We start from the raw sequence: 12331 nt of genomic DNA, 5'->3' as shown, positions 1-12331 counted from the left end.
GGCAAGCAGGCTCTGTGTCTAGAGACAACAGTGCTGGTCGTGGACGCGGTGCATTGTCATCAGCACGTGGCCATGGGACATGCTTGTCCTTCTTTTCTGCAGCTGGACATGTTGAACCGCAACATGCCAACGACTTGGTAGAGTGGATGACCAAGCCCTCTTCATCCTCCTCATCCTCTCTCACCCAGTCTCAGGGTAGTAGCAAAGCAGCTGCCAACACATCGTCTTCCCTCCTCTCAATGTCATCATCAGTGACTCCTTCCCTAGACCCACCACGTCCTCCTGAGGAGTCTCCTGAACTCTTTGAGCACAGTGTTGGGTACATGCTCCAGGAGGATGCCCAGTGTTTGGTGGGCTCTGATGATGACACTCAGCTAGAGGAAGGCAGTAGCGTGAGCGCAGAGAGAGGGGATGCTCAAGAAGGACAGCAATCTGGCAGTCATGTTCCACAAGCTGCAGCATACTGCCAGGTTTGCTACAGCGATGAAGAGGGAGGGGATGATGAGGGCACTGACTCCACGTGGGTGCCTGGAAGGAGGGAGGAGGAGGAGGAGGAGGCACATGTCCAACGAGGCAGGATGCCCTCCGGGGGTCAGCTTAGGGGCAGCACACCAACTGAATCACACCGCAGAGCTCCGCCTGCGCAGAGCGCTTCCTCTGCGCGTTATTCTAAAAGTTCTTTGGTGTGGGCCTTTTTTGAGACGAGTGCATCAGATTGCACCGCTGCTATTTGCAACATATGTCTCAAGCGTATCTCACGTGGCCAAAACATCAGCCGCTTGGGCACCACATGCTTGACCAGACATATGTTGACCTGCCATGCAGCTCGTTGGCAAGCGTACCTCAAAGACCCACACCAAAGAACAAAGCGGACCTCTCCTTGCTCCTCATCAGCTGGCATCTCCAACCCCACTAGACCTTCAGTCCTCTCTGAAACCTGCTCTGAGAGGAATGAAGGTGTAGAATTAGGTGTGTCACAGCCAAGTGCTTCCGGGAACTCTGCTAGTGGTACATCCACATCCGATTATAGCAGGCAAATGTCCCTGCCCCAGCTGCTGGACCGGCGGAAGAAGTTTACTCCCAGCCATCCACATGCCCAGCGGTTGAATGCTAGCTTGGCTAAATTGCTAGCACTTCAACTGCTGCCTTTTCAGTTGGTAGACTCGGCCCCCTTCCGTGAGTTTGTACAATGTGCGGTTCCTCAGTGGCAGGTCCCCAAACGCCACTTTTTCTCACAGAAGGCGATTCCGGCTCTCTACCGGCATGTGGAAGGCAATGTCCTTGCCTCGCTGGACAGGGCGGTCAGCGGTAAGGTGCATATTACCGCTGACTCATGGTCCAGCAGGCATGGACAGGGACGTTACCTGTCTTTCACGGCCCATTGGGTCACTCTTCTGGCTGCTGGGAAGGATGCAGGACAAGGTGCAGTAGTGTTGGAGGTTGTTCCACCACCACGCCTCCAAAATGCTACAGTTGGTTGTGACACACCTCTCTCCTCCACCCCCTCCTCTTCTTCTTCCTCCATGGCCTCTTCCAGTGCTCTGTCCTCAGAACCAGCGGTGCTCCGTAGGCGTTCCAGGGGCTACGCAAGTACGCAGGCAAAACGATGCCATGCCGTGCTTGCGCTGGTTTGTTTGGGGGACAGGAGCCACACTGGGGCGGATGTTTTGTCAGCTCTGCAGGGGCAGGCCGAGAGGTGGTTGACGCCACGCCAGCTTAAGCCAGGAATGGTGGTTTGCGACAATGGCACCAACCTCCTCTCTGCCCTCCGACAGGGACAACTGACCCATGTGCCCTGTGTAGCTCACGTCCTTAACCTGGTGGTGCAGCGGTTCTTGGGCAGGTACCCCGGCTTACATGATGTCCTGAAGCAGGCCAGGAAAGTCTGTGTGCATTTCCGCCGATCATTTAATGCCTGTGCTCGGCTGGCTGAGCTCCAAAAGGAGTTGAACCTGCCCAAGAACCGCCTTATATGTGACATGCCCACAAGATGGAACTCAACATTGGCCATGCTGCAGCGGCTGCACACGCAGCAGAGGGCCATCAATGAGTACCTGTGCGACTACGGCACCAGGACAGGGTCAGGGGAGCTTGGTTTTTTCTCACCACGCCAGTGGGGCATGATCAGGGATGCATGCACTGTCCTGTCACCGTTTGAGGAGGCCACAAGGATGGTGAGCAGTGACAGTGCATGCATCAGTGACACTGTACCTCTTGTCCACCTCTTGGAGCATACGCTGCGTGGAATAATGGACAGGGCACTTGAGGCAGAACAGAGGCAGGAAGAGGAGGACTTCCTTGCCTCTCAAGGCCCCCTTTATCCAGACAGTGTTCCTGCTGTGCCACCCATCACACAGGAAGAGGGTGAGGAGGAGGAAGAGGAGGAGGAGGATGATTGTGTCAGCATGGAGGTGGAGGCTGGCACTCAGCATCAGCATCAGCAGCAGCAGTCTTATAGGGATGATTTACAGTCCCAAGAAACACGTGGACTTGTACGTGGCTGGGAGGAGGTAGCTGCGGATCATGTTGTCCTTAGTGACCCAGAGGACTCCGGACCGAATGCCTTAGCTAACCTACGCTGCATGGCCTCCCTGATCCTGCAAAGCCTGTGGAAGGATCCTCGTATTCTTCGGATCAAGGAGAGGGACCATTACTGGCTGGCCCCTCTCCTTGATCCACGGTACAAGGGTAAGGTTGCCGACCTTATCTTGCCATCGCAGAGGGAGCAGAGGATGAGACATCTCCGGGAGGCCTTGCAGAAAGCTCTGTGCAACGCGTTCCCAGAGACTGGGAGGTCACAAACTCCTGGTCCTGGACAACGTGTTGCTGAGGCATCAGTCAGAAGGAGCGGTGGAGAAGGTGGCCGTCTGACTGATGCTTTCAGACAATTTTTTAGTCCGCAGCCCCAAGGTATGATTGGTTCCAGCACCCATCGCCAGCGTCTAATTTACATGGTGCAGGAATACCTAGGGGCAAGGTCAGACTTGGACACCTTTCCCACTGAAAATCCTCTGGCTTACTGGGTCTTGAGGATGGATCACTGGCCAGAGCTTGCACAGTATGCAATTGAGCTACTGGCCTGTCCTGCATCCAGCGTTCTTTCGGAACGCACCTTCAGTGCTGCTGGTGGCTTTGTTACCGATCACAGGGTGCGCCTGTCCACCGAATCAGTTGATCGACTGACCTTCATCAAGATGAATCAGTCTTGGATCACCCACAGCTACCAAGCACCTGAAGCTGATGTAACCGAATAATTTTTTTTGAAATACCACATCCCTTCAAGACTGCCTATGCTGATGCTGAGTGACTGTCCTGTTATGTTGATTGTCTATCCTCTTCCTCCTCCGCTGATATGTTGGAAGAACATTTTTGGTTCTGGGTGATGCCAGCAGCCCAATTTTTCTGCCCCTGTTTAACAGGGGCGTTTAATTACAATTTTTGATGCAATGCTTTGCAGCAGGGCTAATTCCTGCAATAAAACTAGAGTATATGGCAGAGGTTGGAGTGTGGTGGCACCAGCACCAGTGCCTAAGGCCCAATTTTTCTGCCCCTGATTAACAGGGGCGTTTAAGTACAATTTTTGATGCAATGCTTTGCAGCAGGGCTAATTCCTGCAATAAAACTAGAGTATATGGCAGAGGTTGCAGTGTGATGGCACCAGCACCAGTGCCTAAGGCCCAATTTTTCTGCCCCTGTTTAACAGGGGCGTTTAATTACAATTTTTGATGCAATGCTTTGCAGCAGGGCTAATTCCTGCAATAAAACTAGAGTATATGGCAGAGGTTGCAGTGTGATGGCACCAGCACCAGTGCCTAAGGCCCAATTTTTCTGCCCCTGTTTAACAGGGGCGTTTAATTACAATTTTTGATGCAATGCTTTGCAGCAGGGCTAATTCCTGCAATAAAACTAGAGTATATGGCAGAGGTTGCAGTGTGATGGCACCAGTGCCTAAGGCCCAATTTTTCTGCCCCTGTTTAACAGGGACATGTAATTACAATTCTTGATATAATATTTCACAGGAGGGCCCCTTCCTGTGCCCACCCAGAGTAACGGTGAGGACTTATAGTGTTGTGGCACCAGCACCACAACCACCAAGGGTCAATTTTTCTACCACTGTTCAACAATGGCATGTAATTACAATTCTTGATATAATCGTTCACAGCAGGGCGCTCCAGCGCCCACCAAGAGTCACTTTCAGGGCTTACAATGTTGTGGCAAAACCCAACACCTTGTTCCGCCATTTCTGCAGAGCATATAGGGCAGGCCCCTACTTTCAAACATCCAACAGCTAACAGTTTTTTTGGTAGCGTTTTATATTTAAATCCGGAAGGCAGTGCTTGGTTTTCGGGGCCTGTGTGTCTCTCCCCCTGTGTGTGTCCCCCTGTGTGCGTGTGTGTGTGTCCCTGTGTGTGTGTGTCTCCCACTGTGTGTGTGTCTCCCACTGTGTGTGTCTTCTCCTGTGTGTCCCCCTGTGTGTGTGTGTGTGTGTGTCCCCCTGTGTGTGTGTGTCCCCCTGTGTGTGTGTCCCCCTGTGTGTGCGTGTGTGTCCCCATGTGTGTGTGTCCCCATGTGTGTGTGTGAGTGTCCCCCTTTGTGAGTGTCCCCTTTTGTGAGTGTCCCCCTGTGTGAATGTCCCCCTGTGTGTGTCTAGTGTCCCCCTGTGTGTGTCTAGTGTCCCTGTAAGTGTGTGTGTGTGTCCCCCTGTGTGTGTGCCCCCTGTATGAGTGAGTGTGCGTGTCCCCCTGTGTGTGTGCGCGTGTGTGTGAGTGTGTATCCCCCTATGTGTGTGTGTATCCCCCTGTGTGTGTGAGTGTATCCCCCTGTGTGTGTGTGAGAGTGTATCCCCCTGTGTGTGTGTGTGTGTGTGTGTGTGCGAGTGTGTCCCCCTGTGTGTGTGTGTGTGTCCCCTGTGTGTGTGTGTGTCCCCGTGTGTGTGCGAGTGTGTCCCCCTGTGTGTGTCCCCCCTGTGTGTGTGTGTCCCCCTGTGTGAGTGTCCCCCTGTGTGAGTGTTTTCTCCTTGTGTGAGTGTCCCCCTGTGTTTGTGTCCCCATGTGTGTGTGTGTGTCCCTGTGTTTGTGTGTGTCCCTGTGTTTGTGTGTGTGTGTGTGTGTCCCTGTGTTTGTGTGTGTGTGTGTGAGAGTGTCCCCCTATGTGAGTGTCCCCCTGTGTGTGTCTCCCCGTGTGTGAGTGTCCCTGTGTGTGAGTGTACCCCTGTGTGGTGTGAGTGTGTGTCCCCCTGTGTGTGTGTCCCCCTGTGTGAGTGAGTGTGTGTGTCTCCCTGTGTGTGCGTGTGTGTCCCCCTGTGTGTGTGTGTCCCCCTGTGTGTGTGTGTCCCCCTGTGTGTGTGTGTCCCCCTGTGTTTGTGTCCCCATGTGTATGTGTGTGTGTGTGTGTCCCTGTGTTTGTGTGTGTGTGAGTGTCCCCCTGTGTGAGTGTCCCCGTGTGAATGTCCCCCTGTGTGTGTCTAGTGTCCCCCTGTGTGTGTCTAGTGTCCCTGTAAGTGTGTGTGTGTGCCCCACTGTGTGTGTGCCCCCCTGTGTGTGTCCCCCTGTGTGAGTGAGTGTGCGAGTCCCCCTTTGTGTTGCGCGTGTGTGTGAGTGTGTATCCCCGTGTGTGTGTGTGTGTGTGAGTGTATCCCCCTGTGTGTGTGAGAGTGTATCCCCCTGTGTGTGTGTGTGTGAGAGTATATCCCCCTGTGTGTGTGTGTGGTGTGAGTGTGTCCCCCTGTGTGTGTGTGTGTGTGAGTGTCCCCCTGTGTGTGCCTCCCCTTGTGTGTGTCTCCGCTTGTGTGTGTGTGTGTGTGTGTGTGTCTCCCCCTGTGTGCGTGTGAGAGAGTCTTCCCCCTGTGTGTGTGTGTGTGTGAGAGAGTGTCCCCCTGTGTGAGTGTCTCTGTGTGAGTGTGTCCCCCTGTGTGGTGTGTGTGTGTGTCCCTGTGTGTGTGTCCCCGTGTGAGTGTGTGTGTGTCCCCGTGTGATTGTGTGTCCCCCCGTGTGATTGTGTGTCCCCCTGTGTGAGTGTGTGTGCCCCCCGTGTGAGTGTGCGTGTCCCCCTGTGTGTGGTGTGTGTGTCTCCCCTGTGTGTGTGTGTGTGTCTCCCCCTGTGTGTATGTTTCTTCCCCTGTGTGTGTGTGTCTCCCCCTGTGTGTGTGTGTGTTTCTTCCCCTGTGTGTGTGTGTCTCCCCCTGTGTGTGTGTGTGTGTTTCTTCCCCTGTGTCTCTCCCCCTGTGTGTGTCTTTCCCCCTGTGTGCGAGTGTGTCCCCCTGTGTGTGTGTCCCCCTGTGTGTGTTTGTGTTTGTCTTCCCTTGTGTGCGTGTCCCCCTGTGTGCATCAGTGTGTCCCCGTGTGTGTGTGAGTGGTTCCCCCTGTGTGTGTGTGTCCCCCTGTGTGTGTGTGTGCGAGTGTGTCTCCTTGTGTGTGTGTGTGTGTCCCTGTGTGTGCGTGTGCGTTCTTCCTCCAGTTTCCCCCTGTGTGCTCCCCCGTGTCTCCCTGTGCTGGTGTGGCGCCCAAGGGGGCCCCATGAGCTTCTATTGCCTGGGGGCCCTATTAGTTGTCAGTCCGCCCCTGGTCACCGAGGACCCTTTTGGCATTCAAAGGTCAGGAGTGTGCCTTTTTTAGTCACCAAGGACCATTTTGGGCATTTAATCACTTCAGCACCGGACCATTTGGCTGGCCAAAGACCAGAGCACTTTTTGCGATTCGGGACTGCGTCGCTTTAACCACTTGCCGACCATTGCACTCTGATGTACGTCCCTACTTTGGGGGGTGGCCGTAGTCTGGGACCAATAGCCCAGAGTCTCGGTCCAGAATGCAGGGAACAGGGGCAGACTGAGCCATGGTTGGCTCCGGCTCCAGCTCCAGCTTTAGCTCTGCCTCGCTTCCACCCGACTTTACTCTTGGTCACTGATTGCTATAGCCGCCTGGCGGCTAGCAACCATTAACGTCACTGCCCACTGTGCCCACACTGCCCAACATTCAAAGCATAGGAGGATTCCACTTCCTCCTCCTCCGCGCTAGTGCTCGTGGGGCCTGGCCTACGACTTCTGGTCTGGATTGTCCCGCTGGAGGGAGAGAAAGGGATGACGCCACCATCCTGAGCAGAATTCGCAGCGGGTCCCTTAGCCTACACTCCTCCAATCTTAGTCCTCTCCCAGCTTGCTGTGCTGGAGCAGGAAGAAAGTGGAAATGACAACGCGGCGGCCGCACTACATCAATACCCACTTGGGCGGGCGGCTCTCCTCTTCTCCTCTGGCTGCCTTGCACACCAGCAACACGGATGAGCTGCTGCTGTAGTACCTGAACACATGAAGTCTATCTCCTCCTGGTCAGGTAGGTCAATCAGAGTGTGTGTGTCAGGTAGGTCAGTGTATGTCAGTGTGTGTCGTGTAGGTCAGTGTATGTATGTCAGGTAGGTCAGTGTAGGTCAGAGTGTGTCGCGTACGTCAGTGTGGGTCAGGTAGGTCAGTGTATGTATGTCGGGTAGGTCAGTGTGGGTCACGTAGGTTAGTGTATGTATGTCGGGTAGGTCAGTGTGGGTCACGTAGGTCATCTTTTTTTCCCACAAATAGAGCTTTATTTTGAAGGCATTTGATTGCCTCTGCAATTTGTATTTTTTTGCGATATAAACGGAAAAATCTAAAATATTGAAAGAAAATGATATTTTCTGCTTTTTGTTATAAGAAAAATCCAATAAACTCAATTTTATTCATACTTTTAGGTCAAGATTTATTCAGCCACATGTCTTTGGTAATGTAATAAGCGTATATTTATTGGTTTGCGCAAATGTTATAGCGTCTGAAAACAATGGTACATTTTCTGGAATTTACGCATCTTTTAGTTTATGACTGCCTATCTCATTTCTTGAGGTGCTAATATGGCATAGTTGACTTCTTTTTTTCCCTTGTTTCCCAAGGTGACCATCTTGGTGTTTGTCAAGAGGGTTGAGGGTGCCAAAAGTGAGTGCCTATGGCAAGATCACCCTGAAAGCATCTGATACTAAGCAGGGGCGGGCCTGGTTAGTACCTAGATGGGAGACCGCCTGGGAATACCCTCTTGAGAAATGCCAAGATTTTGTGGTACCTTGGGGAACCACAAAAAAAGGCGGTCTCCCATCCAGGTACTAAGCAGGCCCATCTCTGCTTAGCCTTCAAGACCAGATGAGATCGGGTGCTTTCAGAGTTGAGTGGCCATAGGCAATCTCTTCTGGCACCCAAAACCCTCTTGAGAAATGCCAAGAAGGTCATCTTGGGAAACCAGAAATAAAAAAACAGGTCAACTCCAAAAAAAAAAAACCTACAGCACCTGGTATTCCCAGACGGTCTCCCATGCAGGTACTAACCAGGCCCGACTCTGCTTAGCTTCCAAGATCAGGTGCTTTCAGGGTGATGTGGCTGTAGGCAATCTCTTTGGGCACACTCCACCCTCTTGACAAACGCCAAGATGGTCATCTTGGGAAACAAGGCAAAAAAAAAAAAAAAGATGCCTACAGCACATGCTATTCTCAGGCGGTCTCCCATCCAGGTACTGACCAGGGCTGACCCTGTTTAGCCTCTGAGATCAGATGAGATTAGGGCTTTGAGGGTGATGTGGCCTCAGGCAATCTCTTTGGGCACCGTCAACCCTCTTGACAAATGCCAAGATGGTCACAAGGGAAAAAAACAAGTCTAACGCAAAAAAAAAAAAAAGGAGACTGCAGCTCCTGGTATTCCCAGGCGGTCTCCCCTCCAGATGCTAATCAGGCCCGACCCTGCTTAGCCTCCGAGATAAGACGAGATTTTGAGCTTTCAGGGTGATGAGGCCATAGACAATCTCTTTGGGCACCCTAAACCTCCTTCACAAATGCCAAGATAGTCACCATGGAAAACAAGGAAAAATAAGTCAACGCCAAAAAAAATAAAAATAAAAGAAGCCTATGCTACCTGGTATTCACAGGCAGTCTCCCATCCAGGTACTAACCAGGTCTGAGCCTGCTTAGCCTCCAAGATTAGACGAGATTGGTCGCTTTCAAGGTGATGTGGCCATAGGAAATCTCTTTGGGTGCCCTCAACCATCTTGACAAATGCCAAGATAATAAACATGGGAAACAAGGGAAAAAAATAAGTCAAGGCCCCCCCCCCCGCAAAAAAAAAAAAAGGAAGCCTACAGCACCTTGTATTCCCAGGCTGTCTCCCATCCAGGTACTAACCAGGCCATACCCTGCCCATAGGCAATCTCTTTGGGCACCCTCATCCCTCTTGACAAATGCAAAGATGGTCACTAGGCCCGACGCTGCTTAGCCTCCGAGATCAGACGAGATTGGGCGCTTTCACAGTGATATGGCTGTAGGCAATCTCTTTGGGTATCCCCAACCCTCTCTGACAAACGCCAAGATGGTCACCTTGAGAAACAAGGGAAAAAAACAAGTCAAACAAACGGCAAAAAAATAAAAAATGACGGCACCTTGTATTCCCAGGCGGTCTTCCACTCAGGTACTAACCAGGCCCAACCCTGCTTAGCTTCTGAGATCAAACGAGATCGGGTGTGTTCAGGGTGTCGTGGCCATAAGCAATACCTTTGGGCACCCTCAACCCTCTTGACAAGCACCAAGATGGTCACCTAGGGAAAGTAGGGAAAAAAACAAGTAAACGCCAAAAAAAAAAAAGAAGCAAATGGGACTGGTTATTGCCAGGAGGTCTCACATTTAGTTACTAACCAGGGCAGACGCTGCTCAGCCTCTGAGATCAGACAAGATCAGGCACTTTCAGGGTGATGTGGCCATATTAAATCTCTTTCGGCACCCTCAACCCTCTTGAGAAACGCCAAGATGGTCACCTTGGGTAACAAGGGAAAAAAAACAAGTCAACAACAAAAAAAAAGAAACAAACGGAGGAGAAGCGAAAGCATGGAGAACTATTGAAAGATCCCATAATGGAAAGACTGGCCTCCTGGGGGGTTTAATGTTTAGATAGGCTCTGTAAATTGGATTACCAATGGGTGGAATGCCCACTTAGTATCTGTTTTAGCTGACAGAGCTGATACCTGAACCTTTAGGGTACTTAAGCTTAGACCCTTGTTGACCCCCGACTGGAGGAATTCCAGGACCTGAGAGGGTTGCGGAGAAAGGGAATTCCATCCTTTCTGTTGTGCCATGAAGCAGAATCTTCCCCAAACCTTTGAATAGATGGTATTGGTAGTGGCTTTCCTGGCTTGCATCAGGGTTGACTTCATGAGAACAGCCTTGCGCTCTTAGTCTAGCCCTCTCAATCTCCAGGCCATCGGGTGCAATTTCTCTGATGCAGGATGTAAAAATTTACCTTGAGACAGAAGATTCGGAGTTATTGGGAGAGGAACTGGAGGTTGAAGGCTGAGCTGTAAGAGTCGTGAACCACGGCCTCCTCGGCCACAGTGGAATAATCGTAAATACCGTCACCGAGGATCTCCTAAGCCTGGATAGGAACCTCACAATTAACGGAGTTGGAGGGAATATATACCCCAACTTGAAGTTCCATGGGTGAACTAGACAGTCCACTCCCTCCACCGATGGGAATGAACCTCTTGACAGGAATCTGTGGCACTTGGTATTCGTCGGAGTGGCTGCTAAATCTACTTCCGGCGTTCCCCAGATTTCCGTAAGGAGGGAGAAAGTCCGAGGGTTCAACCACCACTCGTTGTTGGATAGCGTTTCTCGACTCAGGCAGTCGGGTAGTATGTTCTGTGCCGCTGGGACATACACTGCTTTTAAACTTGTTAGATGTATCTGAGCCCATTCCAAGATGGGCCGAACTTCTTCCATCAAGGTGGCACTCCTGGTACCCCCTTGCTTCTGAACATAAGACACTGCTACTTGGTTGTCCATTCGAATGAGCACATTCTTGTCCGTCAGAAATGGTGCAAATGCCCTTAAGGCATAAACGGCTTCCCTGAGCTCTAAAATGTTTGAGACCAAACCTTGAGACTGAATATGCCACTGGCCCTGGGCTGCCTGGTCTTGATAGTGGGCCCCCCAACCGCTCTGGCAGGCATCCGAAGTGACTACTTCCGGGTCTGGAGGGACTATCGGTTTGTATTTCCTGAGATTGCTCGGGCGCGTCTACCACCATATTGATTGCTTCACCGATCTGGAGATGAAGATGGGCTGACGCATTGAGACTCCATCCCACTGCCTGAGGAATGAGTTCTGTAAGGTTCTCATGTGTCACTGTGCCCATCGCACCATGGGTATGGTTGCGGACATGGACCCTAGTACACTCAGACAGGCTCTGGCTGGTAAGTGATTCCTTGATAGCAGCTTCTACATTTTCTGTATCAGAGGCCGGATCTTCTCTTGTGGGAGCTGTATCTTGTTTGTTTTGGTGTTTAGATCTGCCCCTAAAAATATCATATTTTGTGTGGGTCGCAGACAGCTCTTTTCCCAATTGATTATCCACCCACTTCTGGAGGGTTGTAAGGAGGATCTCTCGGTGATGAATCAACGTCTCTTGATCCTTTGCTAAAAGTAGGATGTCGTCCAGATAATGGTGGACGCGTAATCCCTTTTCTCTGAGGAAAGCCACCAACGGTAACAATACTTTTGTAAATGTCCTGGGTGCCGAAGAGATGCCGAATGGGAGGCACTGGAATTGGAAATGATGTTGGTTTATGGCTAACCGGAGAAACTTTTGAAAGGCCGGATGAATTGGTATATGCAGATAAGCGTCCGATAAATCTATTGAAAGCATCCAATCGCCCAGATTTATTGCTAGAAGTATGGATTGAAAGTTTTCCATTTTGAAAGCCTCCACTTTGATATCCTTGTTGAGCATCTTGAGGTCTAATACAGGATCCAAATCCCCTGTCTTTTAGCAGAAACAAGGAAGAGTAGAACCCTCTTCCCTTTTGGCATGATGGGACCTCCAGGATCGCTCCCTTTTGTTTCAATTCTGCTACGTACTTTACTAGCAGAATCCTTTGGGGTACTGAGGATGGTACTCTGGTTGCCTGGAAATGATTTGGTGGGAGTCTGTTTTTGAATTTCCACCTGTGTCCGAATCGGATTGTGGACAATGTCCATAAATCCTTTATATGGTCTGACCAGATCTTGGTGAAGTTCCTTCTGTTCCCCTGCCGGGGTGGCCTTAGATTTCTGTATCCTTTGAAAAGAAGGTTTTGTGTTTTTCCAGTCCCTTCTAAATTCCCTACCAGGAGAGTAGGACCTGGACTCTTTATATTTGTCCGGAAGATTACGTCTGTAAACAGGTCCTTTCTGTGTCTTGGGTCTCCTGTCGGAGGGGATCAGGCCTGACTTCCCTCCTGTTACCTTGGATATGGCAGAGTCTAACTTGGCACCGAACAGATTTGCGCCATCATATGGAATTCTG

The 12331-nt window shown here is 51.2% G+C and overlaps 2 pseudogenes; both read right to left on the bottom strand.

Annotated features, from left to right (window-relative positions):
* Nucleotides 1-8285: 8285 nt before the first annotated feature.
* On the bottom strand, nucleotides 8286-8394 carry LOC143958527 (5S ribosomal RNA; annotated as a pseudogene).
* Nucleotides 8395-9422: 1028 nt separating this feature from the next.
* LOC143958504 (5S ribosomal RNA) lies at nucleotides 9423-9541 on the bottom strand (annotated as a pseudogene).
* Between the last annotated feature and the right edge of the window lie 2790 nt (nucleotides 9542-12331).

The sequence above is a fragment of the Lithobates pipiens genome, unplaced genomic scaffold (genome assembly GCF_037356315.1).
Source record: "Lithobates pipiens isolate NorthernLeopardFrog02 unplaced genomic scaffold, aLitPip1_a1.2 Scaffold_61, whole genome shotgun sequence".
NCBI classification, from domain to species: domain Eukaryota; kingdom Metazoa; phylum Chordata; class Amphibia; order Anura; family Ranidae; genus Lithobates; species Lithobates pipiens.
The sequence above is the reverse complement of the archived record's forward strand: the minus strand, read 5'-3'. Positions and strand labels throughout refer to the sequence as shown.